Raw genomic sequence first — 13,275 nt, forward strand, 5'->3', positions numbered from 1 at the left:
ACACACACACAGACACACACACACACACACACACACACACACACACACACACACACACACACACACACATAAGGGGGTGGTTTGAAACAATCTGGCAAAGAAGCGGAGCATTTAGAGTTTTATAAAGTGAACAAATAAACAGTGACAGTAACAAGTGGTAGATGTTATAGTTTGAATACTGCTTGTTGAATGCAAAAGGGAAATGCATGAATTTCCGTGTCAATCATTCATTCAACTGACTGGCGTTGATGGTAACGATAAAGCTGTCCAAACGCTAAATGTAAATTAAATAGGAAAAGAAGCAAATAAACAGCATTTCATAAGTGAAATCAAAGTGGGTGCTCTAATAGCTCAGTCTGTTACATGAAATAGCCACACACTGCAACTCTTCTATGTAGATTTGGCTTCCTCAAAATAAAACAAAACAAAAAATCCCAATGCCACGTCATGTCACTGGCAGCTACAGAGAGTGAAGCCACCATCTTCACATGTAAAACCAAAGTGAAAGCTGCAGTTTACTATGTGTGTGCTCGTTGGTAAAAATGTTGCCTATTCTTATTTTTTACATATGTAAAGAGAGAGTATGAGATAATAGGAGGAACCTGTTTTTTACAAAGAATCTTGTTAGAGATGATAAAAGGTTCATCTGAAATAAACAGCTCGTCAGCATGACTGTACTTCTTCTTAAGACTTTTCTATATGTTGCCATAAAGCATCTCTTTTCACTACTAGCGTGTAGTAAAAAAAAAAGCCACATGATCTTAAAAGAAATGAGATCAATGAGAGATGAATGATACGGCTGTTCTGCTTTTAGGGCAGGACAGAGTAAATCAGTCTCGTGTCGTGTCTTTGTGTCGTGTTGAGAGATTATCACCTGTGTGGTGTCCAGCGTTTGATAAGTTTCATGTTGTTCTCCTTCACAGTGCACCCTGGGGACTCTTCTGGTCTCACTGCCGAAGACTGAAGCCTTCTGGCTCTCAGCGATATTGTCCTGGACACACAGGGCGGACACATACTGCCAACAGAAGTCCACTAAACATTAGCCACATCGATAAAAAAATGTATTTGTTAAGCAAAGCCTTCCCTTCTCTCCATTGGATCTAATCCCCAAAAGCCTCTCACGTTTCTCATGTCACGTGTGTTAATAAACTGTAGATTGTTCTCCTGATACAAACAGTGATTATTATTATTCATTTGCAGAAGTGTTGTTTCTAATTGTGAGATATACAAGGGGTCCACTGAGGATTATACAGTACTCTGATTTGCTTTTTTGTAATTGGAATACTGCAGGGTGGGTTGTGTATCCTGGGACAAGAGTCAAGCATCTCAGCTGTTCGACAGTGGTCACTCAACTTGTCAGTGTCCTTATCAGCATCATCATCCTCATCATCATTATCATCATCATCATCATCATCATCACTATCATCATCATCATCATCATCATCATCATCACTATTATCGCCATCAGTACTAGGGAGACTGAAGGACACTGTCTCCAATTCCACTTTTTGCCCCAGTCATATATAGCATTTGCACTGTAATCCTTGAGATCACGGTTGAATTTCACAATTTTGCCTTGTTTCAATTTAGCAGACAATTTCTCCATGTTTTCCTTTAATTTGTTCTCAAATGTCCATCTGTGTTCTTCTGACTCCTTCTCAGAGAGATGGACTTGTAGTTCTTCAGTCTGTGTTTGTAGGGCTTTTTTCTGTTTTCTGGCTTCCTCAGTTTATGGGAGAATCAAATCTAGGGAGCATTTGTTAAGAATCGCTTCCCATTTGTCTTAAAATTCTTCATTCTCATGACCAAAGGATGGAAATTTGTTTAATCTCAGCCCTTTTGGGATCATATCTTTCCTCCAATAATCTGTGACTATGTGCAAATGTGTCTTCAGTTCTTTTTTCTGAAAGTTTTTGAAGTCTGCCATCTGTGCAGGTTCCTGATCCAAATCCAGAAATGTGTCTTCAACAGTAATGCCCTCATCCTTGGTGTAGGAGAATGACTTGTTGTTGCTCATCTTTGTCAGTTGTGGATGGGAAGGCGTATTGCACATGTAACAGAATATTGCTCATATGTTATTGTTTGTCTACAGGGAGAAGACCTAATTTTAGAGTCTGACGGCAGAGGGGAGGAAGTACCTGCAATACCACTCCTTTCCACAGTGTGGTGTAAGATGGAGCCCCCTCCACATGATCAAGGTTGCCGCCAAGGACAAAGGTAGGCTAACCCTTTGATTAACAAATGTGTTACCAGATCCACAAATGTGTAACCAGATCCACAAATGTGTAACCAGATCCACAAATGCGTAAAATAAATTGGCATATGCCAATTGATTTGTATGTGTAGACATTGTATTTGTAGACAGATCGGCAAATACGTACATCGATCTGTAAATGAGTGATCTATAATTATTGGGCGTCTAAATTGGACGTGGACGATTTGTGGATCTGGTTAAACATTTGCAGATGGAAATACATGCACAAATACTTTTGCTGTAATAACGGCCCCATATTTGCCAATGAAAACCACAGGCAAATTGTTGATGTGCAGCCTCCTTCTCTCTTTTACCACGGGTTGTTTGGTGAAGTCGTTAACTGACTGCTGACGATAGGATTTGGACCGTTCGGGGATGCCTTTCCAGATGACCACGGTGTTATTACAGTAGTACTTTTGTTGTATTTTGGGACTTACATATTTTGCATGTCACAGTAGAATGGGCTTCATCTTTAGTGAAGTATTTCCCCACACTTGTTCAACCAAATTATTGTAAGGGATGGCTGTTCATTGGTAATGACAGATTTTAAAAATAGTCTGTCCTAAAAAAAAAAAATAATACATGTAAGTAACAATGAACAAATGAAAGTATTTATTATGAGTACACGAGTGTGATTCTATTATGACTACACGAGTATGATTCTGTGGCAATTACTGATGTGATCACGTTGATGTATCAAGACACGCGTGTGGTAAAGTATTTCCTCAATCTGAACTTTGTGCCGGCCTTTGCATGTGTCACGACGTACGCCCAAAAAAACACAACTCTTTTTGGTTCTATGTTTTATGACGCCTGAGCTCAGTTTCTCTAGCGTCACCCAGGCCTGATTACTGCCACACATGTTCTCAATCAAGAAATCACTTCAATAGGACCTGCCTGACAAAGTGACGTACACCAAAATATACTCAAAAGCTAAACATCGTGGTGAGAAAGAAAGTAATTGAGATTGATCAGTCTGGAAAGGGTTGTAAGGCCATTTTTAAAGCTTTGGGACTCCAGGAAACCGCAGTGAGAGCCATTATCCACAAATGGTGAGAACATGGAATAGTAGTGAATCTTCCCAGTAGTGGCCGGCCAACTAGAAATAACCCCAAGAGCAGCCAAAGAGGTCACAAAACACCCCACAAAAACATTCAAAGAACTGCAAGCCTCACTTGTAAGGTCAGTGTTAATGACTCCACCATAAGAAAGAGACTGGGCAAAAATGGCCTCATGGCAGAACCAAAACAAAAACAACTACTGAGCAAAAAGAACATAAAGGCTTATCTCAGTTTTGCCAGAAAACATCTTGATGAGCCCCAAGACTTTTGGGAAAATTCTCTGTGGACTGACAAAGCAAACGTTGAACTTTTGGAAGGTGTGTCCCCCATTAAATGTGGAGTAAAAGAAAACTAGAATTTAAGAAATAGAATATCACAGCAACAATCTGGTGGTGGTGACGTGATGGTCTGGGGCTGTTTTGCTGCTTCAGGACCTGGAAGACTTGCTGTGATAAATTAACTATGTATTCTGCTGTCTACCTAAAAATCCTGAAGGTGAACATCCAGCCATCTGTTCATAACCTCAAGCTGAAATGAACTTGTGTTCTGCAGCAGGACAATGATCCAAAACACAACAGCAAGTCCATCTCTGAATGGCTAAAGGAAAACTGAATGAAGACTTTGAAGTGTCCTAGTCAAAGACCTGACCTGAATCCTATTGAGATGCTTCGGCATAACCGTAAAAAGGCAATTCATGCTCGAAAACCCTCCAATGTGGCTGATTTATAACAGTTCTGCAAAGATGAGTGGGCCAAAATTCCTCCAGAGTGCTGGAAAAGACTTATGGCAAGTTATCACAAATGCTTGATAGTAGTTGTCGCTGCTAAGGGTGGCCCAACCAGTTATTAGGTTAAGGGGGTAATGACTTTACCCCCTTATAAAGGTTAAAGGTTTTTTTGTTTACATGTGACTAGCCAGCGCTGGTTGTTAATTTGAAGATCATGAAGATAGTCGGGCGTCACCGATGGGTTCACTTACACAGTTCTTGGTTGTCTGGCTACATTTTACAACCTCCAGAGCAAGCCTGAGGGCAACGGTGGCAAGGAAAAAGTCCCTTTTAACAGGAAGAAACCTTGAGCAGAACCCAGCTCATATGGAGGGACCTATCTGCCAAAGGCCAGCCGGGTAGAAAGAGAGAAGATAGAGAGAGAAGAAGAGCAGGGGAAACAAGATAAACAAACTTCTGTCATAGATACATACATCCAGCTGAAGGAAACACGTAGGATCTAGTAACATAGCTGATGATCTTATGTGATAGTTTTTGAGTATAACAGGAATCATGGGCAGGTTGGTGAATTGTTCATCTAGGTAGGAGTGGACCACTGAAGATGGAGGGGAAGGGAGAGAGTGAGACACAGTGGTTAGTAATAGAAAATAAATTATAAGAGATAGAAAACAAAATGATAAGATATTAGAGGTCAGGAGCCAGAGAAGAAAGAGGAGAGGACAAGTCCTCAGTGCATCGTCCCCCTGCAGCCTAGGCCTATAGCAGCATAACTAAGGGATGGTTTAGCCAGCTCAACTATAAGCTTTGTCAAAAAGGAAAGTCTTGAGCCTGACCTTAAACGTAGAGACGGTGTCTGCAGGCATGCAAAAGATGCTGTAAATTAAGAATTCTTTCAAAAATATAAATAGTGAAAGTCAGTGATTCTGTAGGACCGTATACTCAGTGGTCGGCCAAGGAAGGAATCGAGTTTATTTCCCTTTGAAATCAGAAATCAGAACATGTTCAGCAGTGCCCTCAGCTCAGAACTGGCAGAAATCAGTGGGACCCAGGTACAACAATCTACTCTCGGGAGACGTCTGGCCAGAAGTTGTCTTCACGGAAGAGTAGCAGCAAAAAATCCATCCATCTGACATGGAACCAAGGCCAAGAGACTCAACTATGCAAGAAAACATATGAACTAAGGTGCAGACAAATGGCAGCAGGTGCTCTGGACTGATGGGTGAAATTTTAATATTTGTCTGTAGTAGAAGGCAGTTTGTTCACCTGCTCACCGAAGGGCTAAGGTAGAATAATGAGTGTCTGCAGGCAACACTGGAGCATGGCGAAGGTTCCTTGTAAGTCTGGGGCTGCATTTCTGCAAATGGAGTTGGGGATTTGATCACGATTAATGTTGTCCTCAATGCTGAGAAGTACTTATCCGTCATGCAGTACCATGAGGGAGGTGTATGATTGGCCTCAAATGTATTGTGCAGCAGGACAAAAAGTCAGCCAAGATCATTAAAAACTTCAGCATAAAGAAGAACAAGTCCTTGAAGTGCTGGCATGGCTCCCACAGAGCCCTGATCTCAACATCATCGAGTATGTCTGGGATTACATGAACAAACAGAAGGATTTGAGGAAGCCTACATCCACAGATGATCTGTGGTTTGTTCTCCAAGATGTTTGGAACAATCTACCAGCCCTGTTCCTTCAAAAACTATGTGCAAGTCTGCCTAGAAGAAGTGATGCTGTCTTGAGAGCAAAGGTTGGTCACACCAGATATCGATTGGATTTAGATTTCTCTTTTGTTCATTCACTGCATTTTGTTAAATCGTTAAATTAACTATTAACACTTCCATTTTTTAAAGCATTCTTACAGCATGTCTTCACACCTAACTCAGGATCATATTACCTAATTCATGACTTATTGGAGACTCTGGCATCTCAAAGAGGGAACATGGTTTTGGCATCGTCGTAGATATGTGTCAAGTGACCGCCTGCATGCAGTAGAACTGATCAATGTGCTTTTTCTTCCTTTACTTCACATGTGTGCTACTGAACTGGAGCAAGGATGATAGAATTTATAATGATTTATCATAATAATGATCCTCAGTGTAGATATCATCACAGTTTTCCACAAGTGTTTTGCCTGTACACTGGAGTATGTAACGTCAGCTTCATCTAACAATCAGAGAGAAACATAATACAAATCTTTAACTCTGTGTTTCTGTACAGACACTTTGTTCTGCTACTACTAATACAGAATAATAGCAGGTGAGCTTTATCGCTGTGTCAGTTTTATAATATTCATCTCGACCTTGTCATGCATTCAACTTGACTCTTACTGCAGGAGTGAAACACAAGTTAAAGCACAGGTCATAATCCTTCCTTCACCAGCTGCAGCTGCTGCAACACAGAGAGATGGAAAGAGAAGTAAATGGATCGCTGCATTACGAAGAAACAATGGAATCCAGGGACAGAAACCTGGTGTTTTGGTTCACATTTCGTGTCAAGTAATATTAATGTAAGCTGTATTTTTTGAACGTCTGGAGGGCTATCAGATAAGTTTATCGATGTTGTTTTGGCGTAGGTACAGCCGACAGTGACTATTTCAGTTCCAACAATAAAACAGTAAACGGAATGTTTGTGATCACTTCTCGTCATCTTTTTAACATCCGGATGGACGCTGCAGTATTGTTTGGCTATGTTACTAATGTTACTTCTCAGTAAAGCTCTTAGCATTCACATAGGCGATCCACAAGTACCAGAACTTTAGTATAAGTATAGTATTTCCCAGTGTTCAAATGAGGCCAATATAAATATCAGGATAACAAGCCAATATTTATGGATCATTTGTTATTTGATAACAAATGATTTCGTATTTGATCTAATAATCTGCATTTTCCTCAGTCTAGCTGGATTTTATGCTACATTTGACCATGTTTTTGTTTTAAATGCACTAAATTGCTGGACATTTGAATGGACTTGGAAAATTGCCTGTGAATGGCGGAAAAATGCTGTCACATGGTGATTTTATTTTTAGGTAAACACAGCCAGGAGGAGGCACACAGTCAATAAAATCATAAAATTTATATCACTGTGAAGCATGCACTCAGTGTCTGACAAGAAGTAGTTATAAAATCAACTACGGAAAGCAGGCTACGTCATGTTGAATCATTATTTGGGGGATTTTTGTTACAGGTTAGTGCTAATGCTAACCGCTAGCCAATGGAATTTTTTCGGGGGTGTCCAAACATTTACTACGTTACTCTCCACAGTGGGTCAGCTTACTTCTTGTAATATCTTTGTTGGAGAGGCTTCACTTCAAAAAGACGGACCAGACTTCATCCCCTCTGTGTCCTCCTGAGGTCAAATCGTCCATCCAGTGAGTGAGAGTTTAGGGGTCGTTGAATATATATTACCATCATTCAGAGTCAACCTTTTAAAATAACACTCGCGTTCTTGGAGAGTAAGTGTATTTGTATATTCTCTAAAATGTGTGTTTTGCATGTCCATTCTTGCCAAGAATGTCTGTTGAAATATGCTAACAGGCTAAAGCATTTGAGATGTTTAGCCTCCAGCTAATCCCCGCCCCTCAAATACGTCACACTGTTTACAAACTGTGAAGGGGTCCACTGAATCTCTAATAACACTTGAATTACAGTACGTTAACAGGCTATTTTCGAATTTTGACAAAATAATTCCAAAAAATAACAATCCCAAAACCCGATGTTGTTGTCCGTAGACCGAAAGCGCGCAAAATGAGAATGTAGAATGGAGAGCAGGAGAGAGATATTAACAGTAGCTAATTAACGGTCATTAACGGTCGTTAACGGTCGTTAACAGTAATGGTCAAGGGTGCACACGGTAAATAATATTACTTTACTCTGGGTTAAGTTTGTTTATGATGAAAATGATACCGAATGGTTTGTGGTGTGAAACGTTAATTTCAAAATAATAATAGATCCCTTGGATTACATTACTGTCTATGAGCTAGACAGCTTGCGCTTGGATGTTAACAAATTTCGGTTCTGTTCCTAAGATACCACAAGAGCTTGAATTTAACGTAATTGGTTCAGTAAGTAACTGTGTTTGTGTTTATAATTGTGTTAAGCGGCGTATTTTGATTAGCGTACCAGGTTACTCGAGTTCATTTTTTAGGTTGTGCCAAACTTCAGTTTAGTGAAAGAAATTAAGGGAGGTAATCAAATATTGTAATATAGTCTAACTGAGTTGGATGTAATACATGCTTTGAATAATTGGAAAATCCACTGTCTCTCATGACAGATATTCATTGAGACTGTCTTCTCCTCGTTTTAGTTTTCACGGTATTTAATGAAGATGTTTCATCAGCGTGTACAGAAGAATAACTCCATAAAGTCATCATAATAAAATCATAAAATTTATATCAGTATGAAGCGTGGACTCACAGCGTGACTGACAAGACTTACTTATAAATTCAGCTTCGGGAAGCAGGAAGATAGAAGATAGAATACCTACCATTTAAAAAATACGTTCCTATGCATGCGTATCTCACCTTCATATTTATGAACCTCATACCATACCAGAATCGTGTTTTTAACAAAGGGATTATGTGTTGTGTAATTGTAATATGTGTAATTCTTTTAATTTAGCTGAGTATGAGTGGTAGATAGGATGTCGTATTTCCTTCCATACTCATCCAGGACCGTGGCATTCCCTGTGAGAACCACCAGGAGGCAGTAGTGAATTGAGCAGCCCAAATAAGCACCATTGGAGGTTTGGGAGTTTCAACCCACCTCTACCATTGGGGAGATAAAGCAAAGATAAGCGAAGTCTAGCATGTCTGTTGTTCCAAATGAAATTACAGAACATGCTTTTGTTAATCCGCCCTATCGTGGAGACTGGTAACATCGACCATCTATTGATAGATTCAGAAACTGACTCTATCACTGGATTGTAATTTGTCTCTACTAAATCGTCAGTTTTAGGGGTAGTCTCATTTATTCTAATGCCTGTAGGGGAGACAGGGGATGATAGTAACACTAAACTAGGCAAGTTTTTTCATACAGAAAGTGCTTGTAATCTTTACTCAGGCCTTTTCAAGTAATATTTACTTGCTAGAACTCCTTATTTTTTTTTTAATGAAAAATATACAAGTAAATTGCACTGACAATACTCAACTACAGATTGTAACTTTCACTCAGATTACCATCTAACAGTAACTGCAAATGTTGCATCTAATTACAAAACCCAAGTAAACGTTTCTTTGTTTCCTACTCATCTTTTCTTTGTTACATTCTATGTAATTATTTATTATTACTAATTAATTAATATTTGTTATGAATGTATTAGTTAATATTAATCTAATTAAGTAAATATATATATATATATATTTACTATTCTATTTAATAATAATTCAATATTTTTCCCAAAACAAATATTTGCAGCTTAAGGGATGTTTGATAGACATTTTTAATTCACATTTGAAATAGCATAGATATATTTAAAATATCTACATAACATTATGACCACAAACACATGGCCCTAGAACTTCTTGCTTGCAAATTTCAAAACAGTGCACATATACATATACATAGAGTACATACATCAAGGGAGTTCAGAGACTGTTAGAAAGCTCAAAAGTAAAGCAGTGTAGAATTTGAAAAATTAAATGCAGAATGACAAAGCATCAACTGACACGTCCATCTCATGTTGTGGCACCTGAAACATACAAATTAAACATCTCAATATTATACCAAACCATACAAGTTAAACCTAATCATTACTAATTTGATCTTACAGTGTGTCAGTCGTGGAGTCCAAATTAGCTATGCTCCGTAAAAATAAATAAATAAAAAAAATAATTCGCATTAATATTTGATTTTTTAAATTAAATATAAATGTGCATTTTTTTTAAGAAATCAGAAAATTATACTTTCTAACGTTATATAACAAGTACATAACTAATAACATAACCTGCTGGTGTACGTGACGTGACATTATTGTTACACCATAGTTTACAAAGGGAAAGTTATTGATGGTAGTTCATAATAAATATAACAAAAATAAGCGAAAACAGTTCTCCAAATTGTATAGTATAGACAGCAGAAATCAATAGATGCAACATCATGTTTCTGACTCTAAAATACATAAAATGTACCTTTTGAATAAATTAGATTTTGCTTTGATGTTGCAATTTGCAGATGGTCCCTGAACACCTGACTCACAGTCGGCCGCGCACAGATCAATGCGTTCAGCACAGTTATGGCACATTTAAAACAGGTCGATGTGAAAGTGAGTGCGTGTACACGGAGACCGCGCAGTCGTCAGGTGCGAGTACGCACATCGTTTTTGTTTTGTGTTGTTTTGTTTGTTTGTTAGTTGTTTAATTATACGTCATGGCAGCGGCGCCTGGTCGTTTTATTGTGTTCACAAATAGACATACAATCATAAAATCTGTTGTATCAGTATCAACAATTAAAAATTTCAAAGGACTTCAACTTCAGTGAGAGTGCCTCAGTCTTTCTCTTCAGCGCTGCTGAATGAGAAACATCTGAGTCACTTAAAATTGACGTTTTGTAACATCAGCTGATATTATACGCAGCACCTCAGCGTTTTGCACACTACGCCGCTAATATCATTTTTAACGCTGTTAATGTTGACATCACATGGCGCTGTTTTCATTAGTTTTTCGGGCTCCGCTGTGTTTTTCTGAGCAGCTTCTGCCTCAGATGATGTAGATTTATGTTTTAATCAGCGGTTTGTGTTGTTTCCTTAAACTTAATATCACTGTTAGCGTGTCTGTGTTATGCTAGCGGGAGGTGCAGAGAGCTACAGGTGTGTTCAGGGTTTTTAATTCATATTTATTTGTTTTTCATTTTTAAAAGTGAGGACACATAATTACAGACAATCGCCAAGTAATGCACTACACGAAAACTGCTATTTTAAAGTAAAAGCGCTGAATTCGTATTTTTTTCTTTTTGTAGAATTGATATAGATAATTGAAATAATAATTACAAGGCCAAAAAAAAAGGAAAGAAAAATAAAAGGTGTAAAATAACCTGTTGGATGAATGCTTCCTCAATTTTCCCCATGTGGTATTTTCTTATTTTTGTTTTTCAATGTACAGTATTTTATTCGGTGTTGTTATATAAGTAATGATACATGTGTTTTGAGCGATGATAAGTGTGTCGTATGGCAAATCTATGCACTGTTACTGTTGTACGCCAAAGCAAAAAGAAATTAAAAAAAAAAACGAATTACAAAAAAAAAAAAAAAAGGTTATTTGTTGAATTTGCTGCTGCAGCTGCGTTATCGTTATAATATTATAATCTGCGTGGTTTATAAATATAAATATTTATTCACTTTTGGCTACAGGTGAATTTAAAGTCGGTAGGAGATAAATTTTAATTTTAATAAAATTAGAGTATTGAGCTATTGTTGCCTTCCGCTCTCTGTCTCGTTTTGACCTGAAGGTCCAGTCACCTCTGTGTGTTGCAGCAGCTGCAGCTGGTGGAGGACGGATTATGACCTGAGCTTTAAGGTGCGTTTCAATCCTGCAGTGAGAGTCAAGATAAATGCACGACTGTGTCAAGATGAATGTTTTAAAATTGCCACACAGCGAGGTGTTGTGTTGTGTTGTAGGTTGAAGACAGTGCTGATCTTTTGTTTACTGCCTTGGTTCCTCTGTTTTGAAGCGGTCACTAATATGCATTAATTAATTAATTCATTAAATGTGTCTCTCTGTTCTCACTGTCCTGTTGACCTTTAATTAACACAGTGCAAAATTGGTAAAATGTGCAGTCTTTTTTAAAATGTTTAAAGTGAAGGGCCAACACACTTTAAGAAAGACAAATGCCGACAAATCCACTGTATCAAACGTCAGCCTCCAAGCACATCGTTTGTGTAGTAGTGGCTCCATCTTGTGTTAGATGTTGGACATGTCAATACTGACAAGAATCAATGAAGAGTGTAAGATGTAGCTTTGAGCGAAGGTTTCTTTTGAGACAAAACAAGAAGAAACTTATCAAAGCCACGTTCACAGTCTAGGTGTGTGGTTAATGATACATATATTGTTACTGCAGTAATGTTGCAGGTATGAAAATCTAAATCCATCCTAAAAATCTGATTTTCCTGCAGTCTGAAAACAAGTAAATCCAGAAGCTTTGTCTCTTGGGTTAAACTTAGACCTAACCCCATGTTCAGTAGAAATAACTTGCATGGACTGCTCTGTCTAAAGTGACTGAATGTCATATGTTTATGTTTAAAATTTTTAAAAGTCTGAAAAGAAACTTATAATATATTATTATATTTCAAGTACAAAAACAGTTCACTTAAAAAATACAAAGATGACATGATTATAGAAACTAAAATGATTACTGTACATACGTAAGTTTGGAGCAGGATGAAGTCATTGTGCAGAATTTGCCAACCCTGGGCGTTACTGCACTGAATTTAGAAAGTTTGCGATGAGGTGGCAGATTTGAGCTACAACCTGTCCCAGAGGGGGGCGCCACTGCACTACTACGACCACCTGCCTATGAGGTGAACCTATGAACCATCACTGACCTGACATTTGCTCTTTATATTTTGAAGTTACTGTTCTTCCTTTTGAAAACATGAAGACACACACCCAGTGAAATACATTTCAAGTTTCTTTGATGAGATGAGAAAATTTCATATTGACACTATTTATTGATTTCAGTCAGTTTGTCTTTTCAGTTTGTGATAATCATGAATCAAAGTCTAAAAATGTCCATAGGAAGCAGAAGGAGCTGAGTCAAACTGTTGTTTCTGATCAGTGTGTCCATCAAATATGTTACTGCACATGTCGAATAATAATAAGATTTTCATTATTAAAAAATAATACAAATATATCTATTCTAAAATAACCACAATTCATGTTTGTGTCGCATTGAGGCAGCTGCAACCTCCGTCCAGCAGGTGTCGCCATAAAGCTTTTTAAAACTGAATGAAAACAGTTGTTCATTAAACAATGCTACGAATAGTTATTAACTACTTAATTTCTTAACAAACTGGAATTAACTTTACAGCGAAAACACGCAGAAGTAATTTTACGTAGACAGGGGAAAGGCTCATTTACTTATTGGAGCATTTTATATTAAACGCGCCCTTTGATCGTTAAACAGACACTTCCATAACCGGAAATCAGCCAACGTCATCTTCAAAATAAGTGTCCCCAAAGTGGATTTTCACATAATTAAATACAATCTCTGGGAAGAACGAGATTCACTTTAGTTTAAGAATATTAT

The sequence above is a fragment of the Mugil cephalus genome, chromosome 5 (genome assembly GCF_022458985.1).
Source record: "Mugil cephalus isolate CIBA_MC_2020 chromosome 5, CIBA_Mcephalus_1.1, whole genome shotgun sequence".
In the NCBI taxonomy this organism is placed as follows: Eukaryota; Metazoa; Chordata; class Actinopteri; order Mugiliformes; family Mugilidae; genus Mugil; species Mugil cephalus.